Source organism: Pan troglodytes, chromosome 4 (genome assembly GCF_028858775.2).
Source record: "Pan troglodytes isolate AG18354 chromosome 4, NHGRI_mPanTro3-v2.0_pri, whole genome shotgun sequence".
Taxonomy (NCBI): Eukaryota; Metazoa; Chordata; class Mammalia; order Primates; family Hominidae; genus Pan; species Pan troglodytes.
The window spans coordinates 52562936-52582748 of NC_072402.2; the positions used below are offsets into that span (position 1 = coordinate 52562936).

The 19813-nt window shown below is 38.7% G+C and overlaps 1 long non-coding RNA gene across 2 annotated transcripts in view; it reads left to right on the plus strand.

Moving 5' to 3' along the window:
• LOC134810075 (uncharacterized) overlaps positions 1 to 18718 on the plus strand; it is a 205794-nt gene extending 187076 nt beyond the window's left edge. Inside the window, exon 5 of one of the 2 annotated variants that reach the window (XR_010157228.1) lies at positions 17175 to 18559. This is a non-coding gene — a long non-coding RNA (uncharacterized LOC134810075). Of the gene's footprint in view, positions 1 to 17174 lie in introns of both variants that reach the window. The other variant, XR_010157227.1, reaches the window with a different exon arrangement.
• Positions 18719 to 19813: the final 1095 nt, after the last annotated feature.

Consider the following 19813-nt stretch of genomic DNA (forward strand, 5'->3'; position numbering starts at 1 on the left):
GACAAATGATGCTCTGGCAAGACCTCTTCTGATTTCAGCTGAGCTACTACCTCTGGTGGTCTACTCCACAGCCTCTTGCTTCTGGAATTCTTTTGCCTGGCAGGCTGTCCCTTTAGACAGGGTACTACTGAGATGGCACAAACTGACTACTTCATGGGCTGACTCCTAGAAAACTCATGAATCTTGCTACTTAAATCTCTGGAGTACAAGTTGCTGCAGCACCACCTGAGCTTTCTGCCTTGCTTTCTTTTTCCAGATCTCTTTTTCTCAACCTCAGTTAGACCCAGAGCAGAAGATCAGCAAGTGCACAGTAGAAGTAGATGCTCAAAAGGGAATAAGAGGCTTGTTTCAGATTTTTTCAGGCATCACAAATATCTATCTATGATTCTTGCATCACCCCCTACTTTGGCTTCCTGCTTATGTGTGTATCTGGGGCTGAGTGTTGAGGAGAAAGAGCACAATACAATCCTCCTAGCTGATCCCACAATCTTCCTTGAGTTCTTTATCTTTGGCATATGTAGACTGGAGCAAGAGACTGGGGCAGGGCTGGAACTGCCATCTCTCTTGTCAGTGCTAGAGGGAGTATCTGGGTTCCTTGGTACAGTAATTCTCTTTAGAATGTGGGAGTATTTCATATTGTTGTACAATTTGGAGGCTTTTCTAACTCTGAGATAGCAGGACACATCCCATTGAACATTGGCTTCATGAACACAGCAATAAATAGAGAAGTGTGGTAAAGGACATGCAGTGATATAGTTTGGATCTGTGACCCCACTCAAATCTCATATTGAAATGTAATCCCTAATGTTGGTGGTGGGGACTAGTGGGAGGTGATTGGATCATGGGGATGGATTTCTCATGAATGGCTTAACGTCATCCCTCATAGTGCTGTCCTTGTGATAGTGAGTGAGTGCTCATGAGATCTGGTCTTTTAAAAATGTGTAGCACCTCCCCCTTTGCTCTCTTGTGCCTTCTTTCACCATGTGATTTCACGGCTCCCCCTTTGCCTTCTGCTACAATTGGAAGCTTCCTGAGGCTTCCCCAGAAGCAGATGTTGCTATGCTTCCTGTACAGCTGGCAGAACCAAAAGCCAATTAAACCTCTTTTTAAAAAATAAATTATCCAGTCTTAGGTATTTCTTTATAGCAATGCGAGAGCATACTAATACACGGGGTGAACCTGAATTTATTTTATTAGGTTACTAATTGTTGGAATTAGAGTTACAGAATAAAATGTAAGGGTTTAAAATCTTGAAAATATAAAAATAATGGGTAACCAGTTTTGGGAGTTGGAGGTAAGGAATGTGGAAGGGATCAAAAGCATCAGTTTTTTTCATTTTTCGTGGCATGGAGTCAAGAGATAATTGTTCAGAATTAAATTATATGATTGAGAATTATGGTTTCAATCTATCAGTGTTTTCTCTCCTTAATTCTACTTTTAAAAATCTCAGAGTAGTGGTTCTTAATCAGAGACAATTTTGCTCCACCTTCCCCAGGGAACATTTGGCCTTGCTGGAGACATTTTAGTTGTTACACTGAGGGAAGATGGTGTTTCTACTAGTGTCTAGTGGGTAGAGGCCAGAGATGCAGCTAAAAATCCTATGAAGGGATTAACAGCCCCACCAAAGTGGCATGATAATCATGTTACATGAAAACATCTGAACATTCAGTAGCTACAGAAACATGAAGCAGAGCCTCCTGAAAATATAACTGCCATTGGCCCCTCTCAGAGGAAGTTGCCTGTTTGTGAGAGAACTTATCCTTAGCACTGAAAGTGAAAACTCAGCTGCGATTAGCATCAGAAAGCCCAACAGAGTTTAAAATAATGGGTTATAAGATGTTATTTGCAAACCTCTTGGTAGCCTCAAATCTAAAAACCTACAACAGATAACAAATAAATAAAAAATGAGAAATTAAAACATACCATTGGAGAAAACCACCTTGACAAAGGAAGACAGAAAAGAAGAAGAAAGGAAGAGACCAAAAAACAATTAGGAAATAAATAACAAAATGGCAGCAGTAAGTTCTTACTTATAAGCAGTAACATTGAATATAAATAGACCAAATTCCCCAATCAAAAGACACAGAGTGCCTGAATAGATTAAAAAATAAGACCCATTGATCTGTCATCTACAAGAAACACACTTCACCTATAAAGACACACGTAGACTAAAAGAAAAAGATACTTTATGCAAATGGAAACAGAAAAAAGCAGGAGTAGCTATACTTATATCAGACAAAATAGGTTTTAAGACAAAAAGTATAAAAAGAGACAAAGAAGGTCGTTATATAATGATGAAGGGGTCAGTTCAGCAAGATAATATAACAATTATAAATATATATGCACCCAATACTGGAACACCCAGATATATAAGGCAAATATTATTAGAGCTAAAGACAGAGATAGACTCCAATACAATAATAGCTGGAGACTTCTACACCCCACTTTCAGCAATGGACAGATCAGCCAGGCAGAAAATCAACAAAGGAACATTGAACGTAATCTGCACTATAGACCAAATGGATCTAATAGATATTTACAGAACATTTTATCCAACAGCTACAGAATGTACGTCTTCTCGGGACATGGATTATTCTCAAGAATATATCGTATGTTAGGCCACAAAACAAGTCTTAAAAAATTCAAAAGAACTGTAATTATATCAAGTATCTTCTCTGACTACAATGGAATGAAACCAGAAATTAATTATAAGAGAAATTTTGGAAACTGTACAAACACATGGAAATTAAACAATATGCTCCAGAATGAATAGCAGGTCAATGAAGAAATTAAGAAGAAAATTTAAAAGTCTCAAAAAAAAATGAAACCCCAAATACAATATACCAAAACCTATGAGACACAGCAAAAGCAATACTAAGAGGAAAGTTTGTGGCAATAAGCACCTACAAGAAAAACCAAACCAAACCAAAAAAACAAAAAAACAAAAAACCTAAAAATACTTCAAATAAACAGCCCAATGATGCTTCTTAAAGAATTAGGAAAGCAAGAGCAAACCGAAACTGAAATTAGCAGAAGAAAAGAAATAATAAATATCAGATGAAAACTAAATAAAATTGAAACAAAAAATAATACAAAACATCAATGAAACAAAAAGTTGGTTATTTGGAAACATAAAATTGACAACTTTTAGCCAGACTACCTAAAAAAAAAAGAAAGAAGCCTCAGATAAATAAAATCAGAGCTAAAAAAGGAGACATTACAGCTGATACCACAGAAATTCAAAGGACCATTGGCAACTACCATGAGCAACTGTATGTCGGTAAATTGGAAAATCTTGAAGAAATGGATAAATTTCTGGAAACATACAATTACCAAGATTGAACCATGAAGAAATCCAATATCTGAATGGATCAATATCTGAATAGATATAAAAGCTGTAATAAAAAGTCTCCCAGCAAAGTAAAGCCTGTGACCTAATGGCTTCACTGCTGAATTTTGCCAGACATTTAAAGAAGAGCTAATAGTAATTCTACCCAAATTATCCCAAAACATAGAGGGGTAGGGAACACCTTCAAATTCATTCTATGAGGCCAGTACTACTCTGATACCAAAACCAGACAAAGAAACATTAAAAAAAAAAAAAGCTATAGGCCAACTTCTCTAATGAATATTGATGCAAAAATCCTCAACAAAATACTAGCAAACTGAACTTGACAACACATTAAAAAGATCATTAGTCATGACTAAGTGGGATTTATCCAAGGGGTGCAAGGATGGTTCAATATATGCAAATCAATCAATTTGACACATCATATCAATAAATGAAAGACAAAAATGATATGATCATTTCAATTGATGCTGACAAAGCATTTGGTAAAATTCAACATCCCTTCATGATAAAAACACTAAAAATCTGGGTATAGAGGGAACATACCTCAACACAAGAAAAGCCATGTACAACAGACCCCCAGCTAGTATCATACTGAATGGGGAAAAACTAAAAGCCTTTCCTCCAAGATCTGGAACACAGCAAAGATGCTTACTGTCACCACTGTTATTCAACACAGTACTGTAAGTCCCAGCTAGAGCAATCAGATGAGAAAAAGAAAGGGTATCTGAATTGGAAAGGAAGAAGTCAAATTATCCTTGTTTACAGATGATATGACATTATATTAGGAAAAATCTAAAGACTCCACCAAAAAACTATTAGAGCTAATAAACAAATTCAGTAAAGTTGCAGGATGCGAAATCAGTATTCAAAAAGCAGCAGCATTTCTGTATGCCAACATTGAACAATCTGGAAAAAAATAAAGAAACGAATCCCATTTACAATAGGTACAAATAAAATATGATAACTAGGAATAAACTTAACCAAAGAAGTGAAAGATCTCTGCAATGAAAATATTGATGCAAGAAATTGAAGAGGACACAAAAAATGCAATGATATTCCATGTTCATGGATGGGAAGAACCAATATTATTAAAATGCCCATACTACTTGTAGCAATCTACAGATTTAAGGCAATCCCTATCAAAATACCAATAACATTCTTCACAGAAATAGAAAAAAAATCCTAAAATTTACATCAAACCACAAAAGACCCAGAATAGTGAAACCTATGCTGAGCTAAAAGCATAAGGCTAGAGGAATCATATTACCTGACTTCCAATTGTGCTACAGAGCTATAGTAACCAAAACAGCATGGTACTGGCATAGAAACAGATACATAAACCAATAGAACAGAATAGAGAACCCAAAAATAAATCCATACATCTACAGTGAACTCATTTTTGACAAAGGTGCCAAGAACATACATTGTAGAAAGGATAGTCTCTTAAATAAGTAGTACTGGGAAAACTGGATATCCATATGCAGAAGAATGAAATTATGTGGCCCTATCTCTAATCATATACAAAATTAAATAAAAAATGGATTAAAGACTTAAATCTAAGACTTGAAGACTATGAAACAACATAAAGAAAAAATTGGGAAACTCTCTAGCACATTGGTTTGGGCAAAGATTTTTTGAGTAATACCCCAAAAGCACAGGCAACCAAAACAAAAATGGACAAATAAGATTACATAAAGTTTAAAACCTTCTGCACAGCAAAGGAAACAATTAACAAAGTGAACTGACAACCACATAATAGGAAAAAAATTTGCAAACTCTCCATCTGACAAAGGATTAATAACCAGAGTATATAAGGAGCTCAGACAACTCAGTAGGAAAAAATCTAATAATCTGATTAACACATTTGCAAAAGATCTGAATAGACACTTCTTAGAAGAAGACATACAAATGGCAAACAGACATATAAAAGGTACACAACATCACTGATCCTCAGAGAAATGCAAACCAAAACTGCAGTGAGATATTATCTCAACTCACTAACAATGGCTTTTTTCCCCCACAGAAGATAGGCAATAACAAATGCTGGCAAGGATGTGGAGTAAAGGGAATGCTCGTACACTGTTGGTAGGAATGTAAATTAGTACAGCTTCTATGGAGAACAGTATGGAAGTTCCTCAAGAAACTAAACATAGAATGGCCATATGATCCAGCAGCTCCACTACTGGGTATTTATCCAAAGGAAAGGAAATCAGTATATCAAAGAGATATCTGCTGTCCCATGTTTATTGCCACACTGTTTACATAGCTAAGATTTGGAAGTAACCTAAGTGTCCATCAACAGATGAATCGATAAAGAAAATGTGGTACATATACACAATGGAGTACTATTCAGCCATACAAAGGAATGAGATCCTGTCATTTGCAACAACATGGATGGAACTATTAAGTGAAATAATGTTAAGTGAATTAAGCCTGGCACAGAATGACAAACTTTGCATGTTCTCATTCATTTGTGGGATGCAAAATTTAAACAATCGAACTCATAGAGATAGAGAGTAGAAATATGGCTACCAGAGGCTGGTAAGGGTAGTAGGGAGCAAGGGGAGCAGAGATGATTAATGAGTATAAAATACAGTTAGATAGAATGAATAAGATCAAGTATGTGATGCCACAACAGGGTGACTACAGTCAACAATAATTATTGTACATTTTAAAATAACTAAAAAGGTATAATTGGAATGTTTGCAACACAAAGAAATGATAAATTCTTGAGGTGATGGATACTCCATTTACCCTGATGTAATTATTACATATTGTCTGCCTGTATCAAAATATCATATGTAACCCATAAATATATACACATGTTATGTACCCATAAGAATTAAAAATTAAAAAAAATTTAAAAGCCCAATAGAACCTTCCATACTTCACTGTGGAAGCTCCCCTCCCTTTTTGTTAAGCTGGTATATAAGCTTTTACTTCTGGCTATGCAGTGAATTACTGTTTATTGAGTGCTCCTGGGTGCATCTATAAATAAACCTAGTTTTCTCTTGTGAGTCTATCTATTGTCACTGAATATGCAGACTCCTGAATAGTTGAACCTAAGTAGGTAGAGGAAAAGTTTTCCTCCCAATGCCTACAATGCACAGGAAAGCCCCTTCCACAACAAATAGGCAAGTCTTAAATATTAAAATAATTTGTTGATCTGTCAAGGCAAGATGGCTGACTAGATATAGCTATGCGGAACATCTGCCACTGAGGGACTGGGACATTGGGAAGACTAGTACCCTCTGAACAGGTCTCAGAAGGAAGGCATTGATAGTGGACAAAGGGAAGACACAGATGCTGGGCTGAAGAAGGGGAAGATGGCAACCCTACATGGGGCTATTGTGCACCAGGATTCATTCCTGGCCCCCAATGACTCCTAGGGAAGGAGTGAATTGAGCAGGCATGGAGCAGCCCACTCTCACCATGGACCTCTGGAATCCTGGCAGCAAGAGACCCCATAACCCCCATGGACTCTTGAGCTGGCAGAGAGAGCTGCTTAGAGAGGTAGTAGGGGCAGGACTCCAGCCTGTGTGGAGCCCATCAGGAATGTCTGTAGGGGTGCATGGCCAGTGATGCCCATCCCCCAAGGCTCACTTTGCTCCCCTAGAAGACTCTAGCCTTAGGGGAACTGTTGGACTTGAATAGAGCAGGTTGATCTTGCCTGTGAGATGGGGCCAGTCTGACATGAGTGCTCTTCTGTCTGCTGGCCTCTCCTGGGACTCCGGCTTGGCCTGCTTGCAGTGCAGTCTCAGACACCCAACTGGGGTACCTCCCAGGGCCCCCCTCATAGGTCCTGCACTGGTGGAAAATGCCTGACCATCAGAGAGCTCCAGCAGAGTGGCCCTCACTGACACACATCAGCCCACCCACACCCACCCCTCATTGTAGCCTCCCTCGTGCCAATTTGCTGGCACTTACTGCCCATGGCCACACCCCATTGCTTTGCCAGTGTTCACATGCACAGATGGACCTCATGCCCCCTCCCCACTGGTACATGGGTAAATGTGCACTTTATCATGCCATTACTGCCAGTGTGAGTACACCCACCTCCCCCTACTCATTGTCACACTTCTGTTCCCCCATTGCCAGTGTGAACACACGCATGGACACCAGCAGTCCCACAGCCCCCTCCTCCTGTGCTGCCACCACCACTGGTGTGAACATGTGCAGGGACACCAGTGGGCTCACTCCCTGCCTTGTTCCCCCACCAATACAGTGAACATGTGCATAGAGGTTGCCAGCCCTGGGCCCCCCAGTGACCTGCCTCAGCTGACAAGCATGTACCCCGCTGTGCTGTTTCTGCTGCTGGCATGAGCTGATGAGCATGGCTCCTGCTGCTACTGCCCAATGAAGCATTTTGGTTGGTACTACCCTTTGGAGTGTTGTGGCCAGTGGTTCAGGAACACCTCAGCCCCTCCAGTGCAGCAGGTTCCCAACCTCGAGGGGCCAGAGAACAAAGCCAGGGGCCTGATACCAGCCCTTGAGTGTTAGAACATACCGCTCAGGAGTGCTGAGCTGAGCCTTCACCTTCTAAAAACCTGCCAGAAATGAAGCAGTCGACAGAAGCTATCTTATATCACAATCAAGACCCCAAGGACATCAAAGAAGATAAAAGATTTAAAAAGATCTAAAGAAGAGCAACTTCAATGACTGAAGGAACATCAGCCCACACAGATGAGAAAGAATCAGCACAAGAACTCTGGCAACTCCAAAAGTTCTCTTCCTACCTCCAAATGACCACACTAGTTCCTAAGCAATAACTGTTAACTGGGCTGAAATGGCTAAAACGACAGAAATAGATTTCACAACATGGATAGGAAAGAAGATCATCCACATTTAGGAGAAAGTTGAAATCCAATCCAAGGATTCTTAGGAACACAATAAAATGATACAGGAGATGAAAGAAGAAATGGCTATTTTAGGAAAGAACCAAACTGAGCTGATAAAACCTTAAAACTCACTTCAAGAATTTCAGAATACAATTGCACGTATTAACAGCAGAGTCAACAAAGCTGAGGAAAGAATCTCAAAGCCTAAAGACCAGCTGCCTGAAATAACTCAGTCAGACAAACATAAAGAGAAAACAATAAAGAAGAATGAACAAAACCTCTGAGAAATATGGGATTATGTAAAGAGACCAAATCTATGACTCGTTGGCATCCCTGAAAGACAGGGAAAGAAAGCATGAACCTTAGAAAACATATTTGAGGATACTGTTTATGAAAATTTCTCCACCCTTGCTAGAGAGGCTAACATTCAAATTCAGGAAATATAGAGAACCTCTGTGAGACACCGTATAAGACAACCATCCCCAAGACACATAGTCACCAGAGTCTACAAGGTCAAAATGAAAGAAAAAGTGTTAAAGGCAACTAGAGAGAAGGGCAGGTCACCTACAAGGGAACCTCATCAGGTTCACAGTGGACCTTTCAGCAGAAACACTACAAGCCAGAAGAGATTGAAGGCCTATATTCAGCATTTGTCAGGAAAATAATTTCTAACCAACAATATCATATCCAGCCAAACTAAGCATCATAAACAAAGAAATAAGATCCTTTTCAGACAAGCAAATGCTAAGGGATTTTGTTACCAGCAGACCTACCTTACAAGAAGTCTTGAAGGGAGTGCTAAACATGGAAAGGAAAGACCATTAGTAGCCACTACAGAAACACACTTAAGTACTAATCAGTGACATTATAAAACAACCACCTAAACAAGTCTGCATAATAACCAGCTAACAACAGGATGACAAGAACTAATTTGCACATTTCAATACTAACTTTGAATGTAAATGGGTAAATGCCCCAATTAAAAGGCACAGAGCAACAAGTTGGATGAAGAAGAAAGACCCAATGGTATGCTGTCTTGAAAGACTCATCTCACATGCAATGACACCCATAGGTTCAAAATAAAGGGATGGAGAAAAATCTTCCAAGCAAATGGAAAACAGATAAAAGCAGGGGTTGTTATTCTAATTTCAGACAAAACAGACTTTAAACCAACAAAGATTAAGAAAGACAAAGAAGGGCATAACATAATGGTAAAGGGCTTGATTCAACAAGAAGATTTAACTATCCTAAATATATGAATCCTAAATTGTACCCATAATGCAAATTCTTAGAGACCTACAAAGAGACAGATAACCACACAATAATAATGGGAGACCTCAACATCCCAATGACAGTATTAGACAGACCAATGAGACAGAAAAGTAACAAAGATACTCAGGACCTGAACTTGACATTTGACCAAATAAACCTAATAGACATCTACAGAACACTCCACCCCAAAACAGTAGAATATACACTGTTTTGTTGTTGTTGTTGTTGTTGTTTTCTTTCTATTTTTCTTTTTTTCTTTTTCTTTTTTTTTTTTTTTTGAGGCAGAGTCTCACTCTGTCGCCCAGGCTGGAGTGCAGTGGCATGATTTTGGTCACTGCAACCTCTGCCTCCCAGGTTCAAGTGATTCTCATGCCCTAGCCACCCAAGTAGCTGGGATTACAGGCTTGTGCCATCACACCCAGCTAATTCTTGTATTTTTTAGTGGAGACAGAGTTTTGCCATGTTTGCCAGGCTGGTCTTAAACTCCTGACCTCAAGTGGTCTGCCTGCTTCAGCCTCCCAAAGTGCTGGGATTTCAGGTGTGAGCCACTGCACTCCACCCAGAATATATATTCTTCTTACCTGCACATGGCATATACTCTATAACTGACCACACAATTGGATCTAAAACAATATTCAGCAAATTCAAAAAAAAAACAAAACAAAATTATATCAACCATGCTCTTGTAACACAGCACAACAAAAATAAAAATCAATACTAAGAAAATTGCTCAAAACCATATAATTACATGGAAATTAAACAACCTGCTTCTGAATGACTGAAATTCAGAGAACATTCAAGAAATTCTTTAAAATTAGTGAGAACAAAGATACAACATACCAGCATCTCTGAGACATGATTAAGGCAGTGTTAAGAGGGAAGTTTATAGCATGAAAAGCACATACCAAAAAGCTAAAAAGGCTTCAAATTAGCAACCTAACATCACAACTAGAGGAACTAGAGAACCAACAGCAATCCAACCCCAAAGCTAGCAGAAGACAAGAAATAACCAAAATCAAAGCTGAATGAGATCCAAAAACCATACCAAAAAAATCAACAAATCCAGGAGCTGATTTTTTGAAAAAATAAGCTAGATAGATCACAAGTTTGACTAATAAAGAAAAAAGAGAATATCCAAATGAACACAATCAGAAATGACAAAGAAGATGCTTCCACTCACCCCACAGAAATACAAAAAACCTCAGAGACTATTCTGAACACCTCTATGCACACAAGCTACAGAACCTAGAAGAAATGAATGAATCTCTAGACACATAACAACCTCTGAAGACTGAACCAGGAAGAAATTTTGGAATGTGTTAACAGACCAATAACGAGTTTCAAAATTGAATCAGTAATACAAAGCATGCCAACCAAAAAGAGTCTGAGACCAGATGGAGTCACAGCTGAATTTTACCAGATGTGTAAAGAAGAGCTGGTACCATTCCTACTAAAACTATTTCGAACAATTGAGGAGGAGGGACTCCTCTATGACTTATTCTATAAGGCCAACATCATCCTGATACCAAAACCTGTCAGAGATGCAACAAAAAAGGAAAGCTTTAGGCCGGTATCCTTGATGAACATAAATGCAAACATCCTCAAGAAAATACCAGCAAACTAAATCTAGCAGCACATCAAAAAGCTAATCTACCATGATCAAGTAGGTTTTATTCCTGGGACGTGAGGTTGGTTCAACATATGCAAATCAATCAATGCGATTCACCACATAAAGAGAACTGAAAACAAAAACCACATGATTGTCTCAGTAGATGTAGAAAAGGCTTTTGATAACATTCAACATCCCTTCATGTTAAAAACTCCTAACAAACTAGGCATTGAAGAAACATACTTCAAAATAGTAAGAGCTATCTATGACAAACGCACAGCCAGCATCATACCGAATGGGGAAAAGCTAAAAGGATTCCCCTGAAAACTGGAACAAGACTCACCACTACTATTCAACATAGTACTGGAAGTCCTTGCCAGAGCAATCAGGCAAGAGAAAGAAATAGAGGGCATCCAAATCAGAAGAGAGGAAGTCAAACTATCCCTGCTTGCAGATGATATAATTCTATACCTGGAAAACCCCATAATGTCTGCCTAAAAGCTCCTTTACCTGATAAACAACTTCAGCCAAGTTTCAGGACACAAAATCCATGTTCAATAATGAGTAGCATTCCTATACACCAACAACATCCAAGCTGAGTGCAAGATCAAGAATGCAATTCTATTCACAATTGCCACAAATAGACTAAAATACCTGGAAATACAGCTGACCAGGGAGGTGATGGATTTCTGCAAGAATTACAAAACACTGCTCAAAGAAATCAGAGATGACACAAGCAAATGGAAAAACAGTCCATGCTCATGAATAGGTAGGGTCAATATTGTTAAAATGGCCATACTTCCCAAAGCAATTTATACATTTAATGCTATTCTAATTAAACTACCACTGAGATTCTTCACAGAACTTGAAAAAAGTATTTTAAAATTTATATGGAACCAAAAAAGAGACTGGACAGTCAAGGCAATCCTAAGCAAAAAGAACAAAGCTGGAGGCATTACATTACCCAACTTCAAACTATACTCTGAGGTTACAGTAACCAGAACAGCATGTTACTGGTACAAAAACAGACACATAGACCAATGGAACAGAATAGAGAGCCCAGAAATAATGCCTCACACCTACAGCCATCTGATGTTCAACAAAGTCAACAAAAACATGCAATGGGGAAGAGACTCCCTACTCAATAATTGGTGCTGGGGTAAGTGCTTAGCCATATGCAGAAGATTGAAATTGGACATCTTCCTTACATGATAAAAAAAAAATCAACTCAAGATGGATTAAAGACTTAAATGTAAAACCAAAAGTGATAAAATCCCTGGAAGATAACCTAGGCAATACTATTCTGGACATAGGATCATGCAAAGATTTCATGACAAAGACACCAAAACCAATTGCAACAAAACCAAAAATTGACAAATGGGATCTAATGAAACTATAGAGCTTCTGCACAGCAAAAGAAACTATCAATAGAGGGAACAGACAGGATACAGAATGAGAGAATATATTTGCAAACTATGCATCCAATAATGGTCTGATATCCACAATCTATAAGGAACTGAAACAAATTTATAAGAAAAAAAACAACCCCATCAAAAAGTTGGCACAGGGCATAAACAGACATGTTTTAGAAGAACAACAGCCAAGAAGCATATGAAAAAAGTGCTCAATATCACTAATTATTAGAGCAATGGAAATTAAAACTACCAGACACCATCTCACACTAGTCAGAATGACAATTATTAGAAAGTCTAAAAATAACAGATGCTGGCAAGGCTGTGGAGAAAAGGTAACACTTACATACTGCTAGTGGGAATGAATATTAGTTCAGCTACTGTGGAAAGAAGTTTGGTGATCTCTGAAAGAACTTGAAACAAAATTTCCATTCCACTCTGCAATCCCATTATTGGGTATATGCCCAAAGGAATATACATTCTAACGTAAAGATTCATGCACATACATGTTTATTGCAGCACTACTATCAATAGCAAAGACATAAAATCAACCTAGATGCCAATTAATACTAGACTAGATAAAGCAAATGTGGTAGATACAAACCGTGGAATACTATACTGCCATGAAAAAGAATGAGATCATGTCCTTTGAAGGAACATGGATGGAGCTGGAGGCCATTATCCTAAGCAAACCAATGCAGAAACAGAAAAGCATATACTGCCTGTTTTCACTTATAAGTGGGAGCTGATCATTGAGTACACATAGACACAAAGATGAAAACAACAGACACTGGGTCCTACTTGAGGGTGGAGGGTGGTAGAAGAGTGAGGATTGAAAACCTATGTATTGGGTACTATGCTTATTATCTGGATGATGAAATATTCTGTACACCAAACCCCTGCAACATGCGATTTACCTGTATAACAAACCTGCACATGAAGTACCCCTGAACCTAAAATAAAAGTTAAAAAATTTTTCATCTGTCATTGCTATGCATGTGTTCAGAGAAGAAAGGTGAACTCACTGCCTTTTGATCATTATAAAAGTCTGAATTAATTCACTTGAAAATGGTAAATAAACAATGTTCCTTTTAGAATAATTTGTTGGGGAGAAAAATTATTCTGAAGTTCAGCAGTTTATCAGTATTATTATAGGGTTGAAACCACCTTTGCAAAAATTATAACAATGAGAGAAACCTAACCTAACTCACTCCATCTTGCTTCTAACCTCCAAGCTGCCCTTATTCATCCCTGGGTGTAGGTCAAGCTAACTATAGGAAGAATTTATTTTATAGTTTAAACTTTAAAACAAAGATGAAAACAGCCCCTTCCTGAAACTAAATTCCTCCTTGCTCAGGGACAAAAACTGCCTTTGTAAAATTAACAAATTAATCACAAGGTTGGAATTATGGTTCAGGAGTCATGTAGCTAGAGGTCACAAGATTTATAACCTCTCCAATTGCTCCTATAGATAACATCACTGTTGTAAAACCTAAGATTGGTGTTTGAGGTATTTTCCAAACCCTACATTTTGTTGGAACAGCTGGTGCCACTTGGACTGGTAACCCATACCAAGAAACTGGCTGATCTGCTATTGTGACTCCCACCCAGGAATTGACTCAGCACAAGAAGACAGCTTCAACCCCCTATGATTTCACCTCAACCAAAGAAATCAACATTCCCCATTCCTGAGCCCCTGCCCACCAAACTGTCCTTGAAAAACCCTAGCCTCTAAACCTTTGGAGAGAGCTGATTTGAGTAATAACTCCTGCCCTTAGACTTGGCTGGCCCTGTGATTATTAAACTCTTTCTCTACTGCACTACCACTATCTCATTTAATTGGCTTTATCTGTGCTGTTGGCAAGAATAACCTGCTGAATGATTACCGGGTTTTCTTTGTGTTAAAATGAAGCAAAATAAAACTGAACACTTAAAAAATATGTAGCTTTTATACAGTGATTCTGGTTTTGATGAAATATCCCTATTTCTTCTATTTATATATGTACATACAGAGATGTTTGAGATGGTGTTCACAGAATGATAAATGATGGATCTTTTGGGGTAGATGACTTTGTAATATTTTTTTCTTTTCTTCTTTGTTTTTTTCCCCTTGTTCACTTAAGGTTTTTATTTTTTGTTTTGTTTTTTTTTTAATAATGATGAATATAACATTTACAAAAGCAATTAATCTGCTTTTCTTTTCTACACGAAAAGCAACAGCAACAATGAATTTTTTTTTTTTTTTTTTTTTTTGAGATGGAGTCTCGCTCTGTCGCCCAGGCTGGAGTGCAGTGGCACAATCTTGGCTCACTGCAACCTCTGCCTCCTGGGTTCCAGCAGTTCTCCTGCATCAGTCTCCTGAGTAGCTGGAATTACAGGAGGCCACCACCACCACCTGGCTAATTTAGTAGAGATGGGGCTTCACCATGTTGGTCAGGCTGGCCTTGAACTCCTGACCTCAAGTGATCTGCTCACCTGGGCCTCCCAAAGTGTTGGGATTACAGGTGTGAGCCACTGTGCCCGGCCAACAATGAAATCTTTTCAATGGTTCTTCATGTAACTCAGGAGAAAATTCAAACTTATCTCCTTTGTCCCCTTGTCCATACAATAATAGAAACAATACAAATATCAGTAGCCGAGGCCAGCAATTCATGTGTCTGTGCGGTAGAAGAATGTCTTGGGGAGTGCTAGCAATTACCTTTCTGTGCTGAAAGGGACAGGTCAGTCCTATTTTAATCTATTTATTTTTGTTCTCCATTTTCAAGAGGGAAATGTCTTGAAAAGATAATGTCTCTGAATATTTTTAAATAGAACTTCTCTTCCCCAGTTACATACCATTCAGGTGACGGCTTGTTGATGTCCAGGGAATTGTGTCATTTTCTGCTTCATTTTGCTGGTACTGATCTGTCCTTTGCATGCCTGATAGAGACACACAGTGGATTGGAGGGAGGGAAGAAGCCTTTCTTGCACAGTTGCTGCCCTGTTTTACAGAGGAACAAAGCTTCCATCTCTGCTTCTCTGATTTGCACAAAAGTTGCAAAAATTATATATGTCTAAAAAATTTCCTTGAATAATTTCCACGTTGTGCATGAAACAATGGCCCTTTTCACTTTTAAAAGCACTAAAAAAATAAGTAAATCTCCTTTCTTTATGGGCACCAAAGCAAAGCATATGTGCTCTATTTGGAGAATGCAAATGCCTCAAGCTGCAGCATTTCTTTCACCAGCTCTCAGCAAGTGGCCATTTAGGCTTAATTGCTCCTCACAGCATAGTCCAATTAAGAACGGGCATCAGCAGGGTAAGGGCTATTTGTTAATCCCTAAAAGGTATGAGAGACAGTACTTGTTTTGCCTGCGGTTTTTATTCACATGTTTGGGTGAAAATCTAAACAGCTGGAACTCTCAGCAAGTGATATGTGTGTGTATTTAATCTATGGGTTGTGGGCAAGACAAGTGTATGAATGCATTTCACAAAAAAACAAACTTTTTCTTCCAATGCAAAGGAGAACTTGGCCAAGATATTGCTGAAACTTAGCAAGGCATGATGTTTGAAACTGTGGGGGGCAGAGGTTGCCTAGAGGAGAAAACCTCTGAACCCAGGGTGTTTTTCTACAACATAAAAATGGTTTAGTCCCTGGGAGAGCAATTTCCTTATTTTCTTATTAAAGTGTGAAATTCTATCAGAGCCAATCTTTTTTTTTTTCATTCTTTTTCAAATAGAGTTTTGGTTATTTTGTGAATTTGCTTTCTGTTTTTCATTTTGATGAGGTACATGGAAAATGTCATTCTATGCTGCGGACAGAATAAACTGACAAGAAGTGGGCAGTGTGAGTGTGTAGCTGTGGCTCTTGTGATCCAATGAAAATAGGCAAACGTAGGAGAAAAAAATATATATGTAGCTGTTAAATAGTTTCAGCTAGCTGAAAGGTTTCCACACTTTCTTCTGCATGAAAAAGAATCTGAAGAGTGCTAGCTGTGCCAAGAGGGTGCACTTACAATTTTTTTTTTTTTTGGACAGGTAAGCAACCTCTTGCAAGTATAAATGAGGGATTTCTTATAAGTCTAGAAGCTTTGCTTTTCAGAGACGTTTCTTGTAAGTCTAGAAGCTTTGCTTTTCAGAGAAGTTTCATGAATACCTGTTCAGGCTATTCATGAAATCTCTGCAAGATACATTGTCTAAAAAAGTTAGACCCAAGTAGTGGTGGGAATTTGGGAAGGTAGGAAGAAAGAGATTTGGCTCTCTTGGCCACTAAGAATTTTACTCATGGCCATGGATACCTTTGCCTTCCCAGAGTAGAGTGAGATTGGATGCCAAATATGTTCCATGATTTACATATTTGTTGGGCTTTGAAGACAGGCAGAACCATCAATCCATTTCCTTGTTCCTTCTTGCCCAATTTCTCCCTTTTCTAACCCCCAAATCCCTGGGGGATTCTGTTCCATTTATAACAAGTCTGGCTTCCTTGACCTTCCCTAGACAAGCACAGAGAAGGGCAGAAAAGCCTGGGCAATTATTCATGCATCTGGGCTGTTCAGTAGTCAATCAACCTGACTTAACTAGGAATAGAGATTTTCTTGTTCCTTAGCTAAATGAAAACCTTTTCTCCTGCACCCCCAACTTGGATTTTGTTTTTACCGTTGTCAATTGTTAAGCAACACAACTCTGAAGAGTGAAATCTTTGCTGGTTTCAGGACTGTACCTACCATCAAATTCATGATCCTCTTCTGGAAAATGTACTCACCCAGCTACCTCTTGGTCTGCATCCTTGCTGCTGCTGGCTTCAGGTAATGATATTTACCCAGCTCATTGAAATGTCACACTTAGGACTGAGGCCTATAAATTATTATTGTACTCGTGTTATATTGTAAAGATAAAGGTCAGATCAGAGCTCAGATTTATTCACACACAAGATGCATTTCTGAGAGTTAGAAGAAAAATAAACGATTGGGTTTTTCAGTTAAAAGTACACACAAGTGATATTGTGCTTTTTTTTTTTTTAACAAAGGAAAAGAAATAACCACAGAACCAGTAGTTCTTGGAGTAAATAAAAGTAAAGATTGGCTCATCTGAGGTCTAGAAGTACTACCTCCAATTTTCTGCTCATTTTCTAACTGTCCTTTAAAAGTGACTGGATAAGGTAAAAGGTCAGGGCCAAGTTCAGGAAGATTAGGGAACAACTGAGAATTGATCATTGCACAGTGACTTAGCAGGTAACCTTCTCCTTCGCAGGACCAAGATAGCCCCTGGGTTCCCTGCAGAAAGTTGTTTGGTGGCTGGAAAGCCTGTGTCATTTTGGATTAGCACCTTTGTGCACAGGTAGCTGCAAAGCGCGTGTCTTTTTACCTTGAACTACAGATTTTCAAAAGCAAGATAGCTGACTAATCCTAGCCCCTGCTAGCCCTACAGCCAAGGAGGCAGCTCAGTGAGGAGGAAATGATAAACGATGATATTAGCGCTGGAGGTAGTCCTCCAGTGTGGACTGAGAGTCTGTGTTGGGCAGCCTGGAGTGCATGTTGCTGGTGTCTCTGCTGCACCAGCTCTTTGAATAAATCATGGACTGAGTGTTGTTAGCTGTAAGGGCAACAGCTCTTGTCAGCACTTAATAAAAAGTCCCAGTCCATCTACATCAAATGATTTTTCTTCCATAAAATTTGGCTTTTGAGCTTTGAAAGAATTTTCTACGCTCACCCCATTTTTCTTGCTCACTTAGCATCCTTTCAAGGATTATCTCCACATAGAGAGTGATGTTTGAAGGATTTAGTCTTTCGAACTATTTGAACAAGAACTGCTGGATAATCTTTTATTTGCCTCTCACTTCTGTAATTCACCCTACTTCTTCCCCTTCTTCTTGTTTTCCTTTGCATTTCCCAGTTGAATCTCAGTGCATTTACTTAACATTCTCCTTTTTTCTATGTTCTCCTACAGTTTTTTATTCTTTATTAACTCATTCATAGTAATTACAACTACAAACTCTAAGTGCTTACTTGTGGTTGGCACTGTACTGGACATGGCAAGGAAGGGGTAGTTTGTATTTGACATTATTTGAGGCATTTGCTAATCTTTGTTATTTTAATAGAAAGAAGAAAAAAACACATAATCGTGTTTTTATTTTTCTTATTATTTTTTGAAACAAGGTCTCACTCTGTCACCCAGGCTGGAGTGCAGTGGCATGATCATGGCTCACTGCAGCATTGACCTCCTTGGGGTCAAGTGATCCTCCCACCTCAGCTCCCTGAATAGCTAGGCTACAGGCATGTGCCACTGTGCCCTGATAATTTTTGTATTTTCTGTAGAGATGTGGTCTTGCCATGTTGCCCTGGCTGGTCTGGAACTCCTGGGCTCAAGTGATCCACCTGCCTGTGCCTCACAAAGTTTTGGGATTACAGGTGTGAGCCACTGCGCCTGGCCTGATCATGTTTCTAAAACCCTATAAATGATACACAAATTGAGGAATCATAAATGCCTATTCAGGTCTACCACATATTACTACACCCATAAGAGAATGTTACCTTATTCACTTTCATATTTATTTTAATATTTCTTGCTTATCCTTCTCCACATTTACAGAAAAATATTGGAAAAAAATGTCTACCTGCCTTTAAGCCCCCACCATCACTTTTTCTTTGGTTCTACTATTTTTTTAAATTATTTTTTAAAATAGTGATTGTTGCTACTAACAGGTTTCTCAAAAGAGAACATTCTTTATCTTAAGGGAAAACAACCAAGTAATAGGAAGTACAGATAGCTCACCCCTGGCAGGAATAAGGAGTAGGAGAGCTAGATTTGACTCTCTTCTCCCTCTCTGCCTGGCTACTTCCTTCCTCACTTTTTCTGTGTACCTTCCACTTTCCCCTCGGTTGAGTGATTTTAACCCATCAAAGAGTTTACAGTTTTTTTCAAGAGATGCAAGCAGTGAGTTAGAGTGGCAGCAGTATTATCTTTTCTTTACCCTGGACCATGGTGCTTGGTTTCAAACCAGAAGCTAGAAGATAAGAACTGCTAAATGTAAGTCATTTGCAAATCATCTTCCATTTATTCTGTCACCAAGCCTTTACTGGGGGCCGATATTTCCAGGTACTGTTCCAGACACTCAGGATATATGTGTAGAGAAAGCAGACTAAGATCCCTGTTCTTGTGGGTCTTAGATTCTAGTGGGAGAGGCAAACAGTAAATAATAAACCAAATAAATGAGTGAATTATCCAGCTTAATAGAAGATAAGTGCTATGGAAAGCAAGAGAAAGAACAGCAAAATATAGGATGTTAGATGTATTGGGGCATTAGATGTAAGTGTTGTGAAGTTGGCCTCATTGAGAAGATGGCAGTGGACAA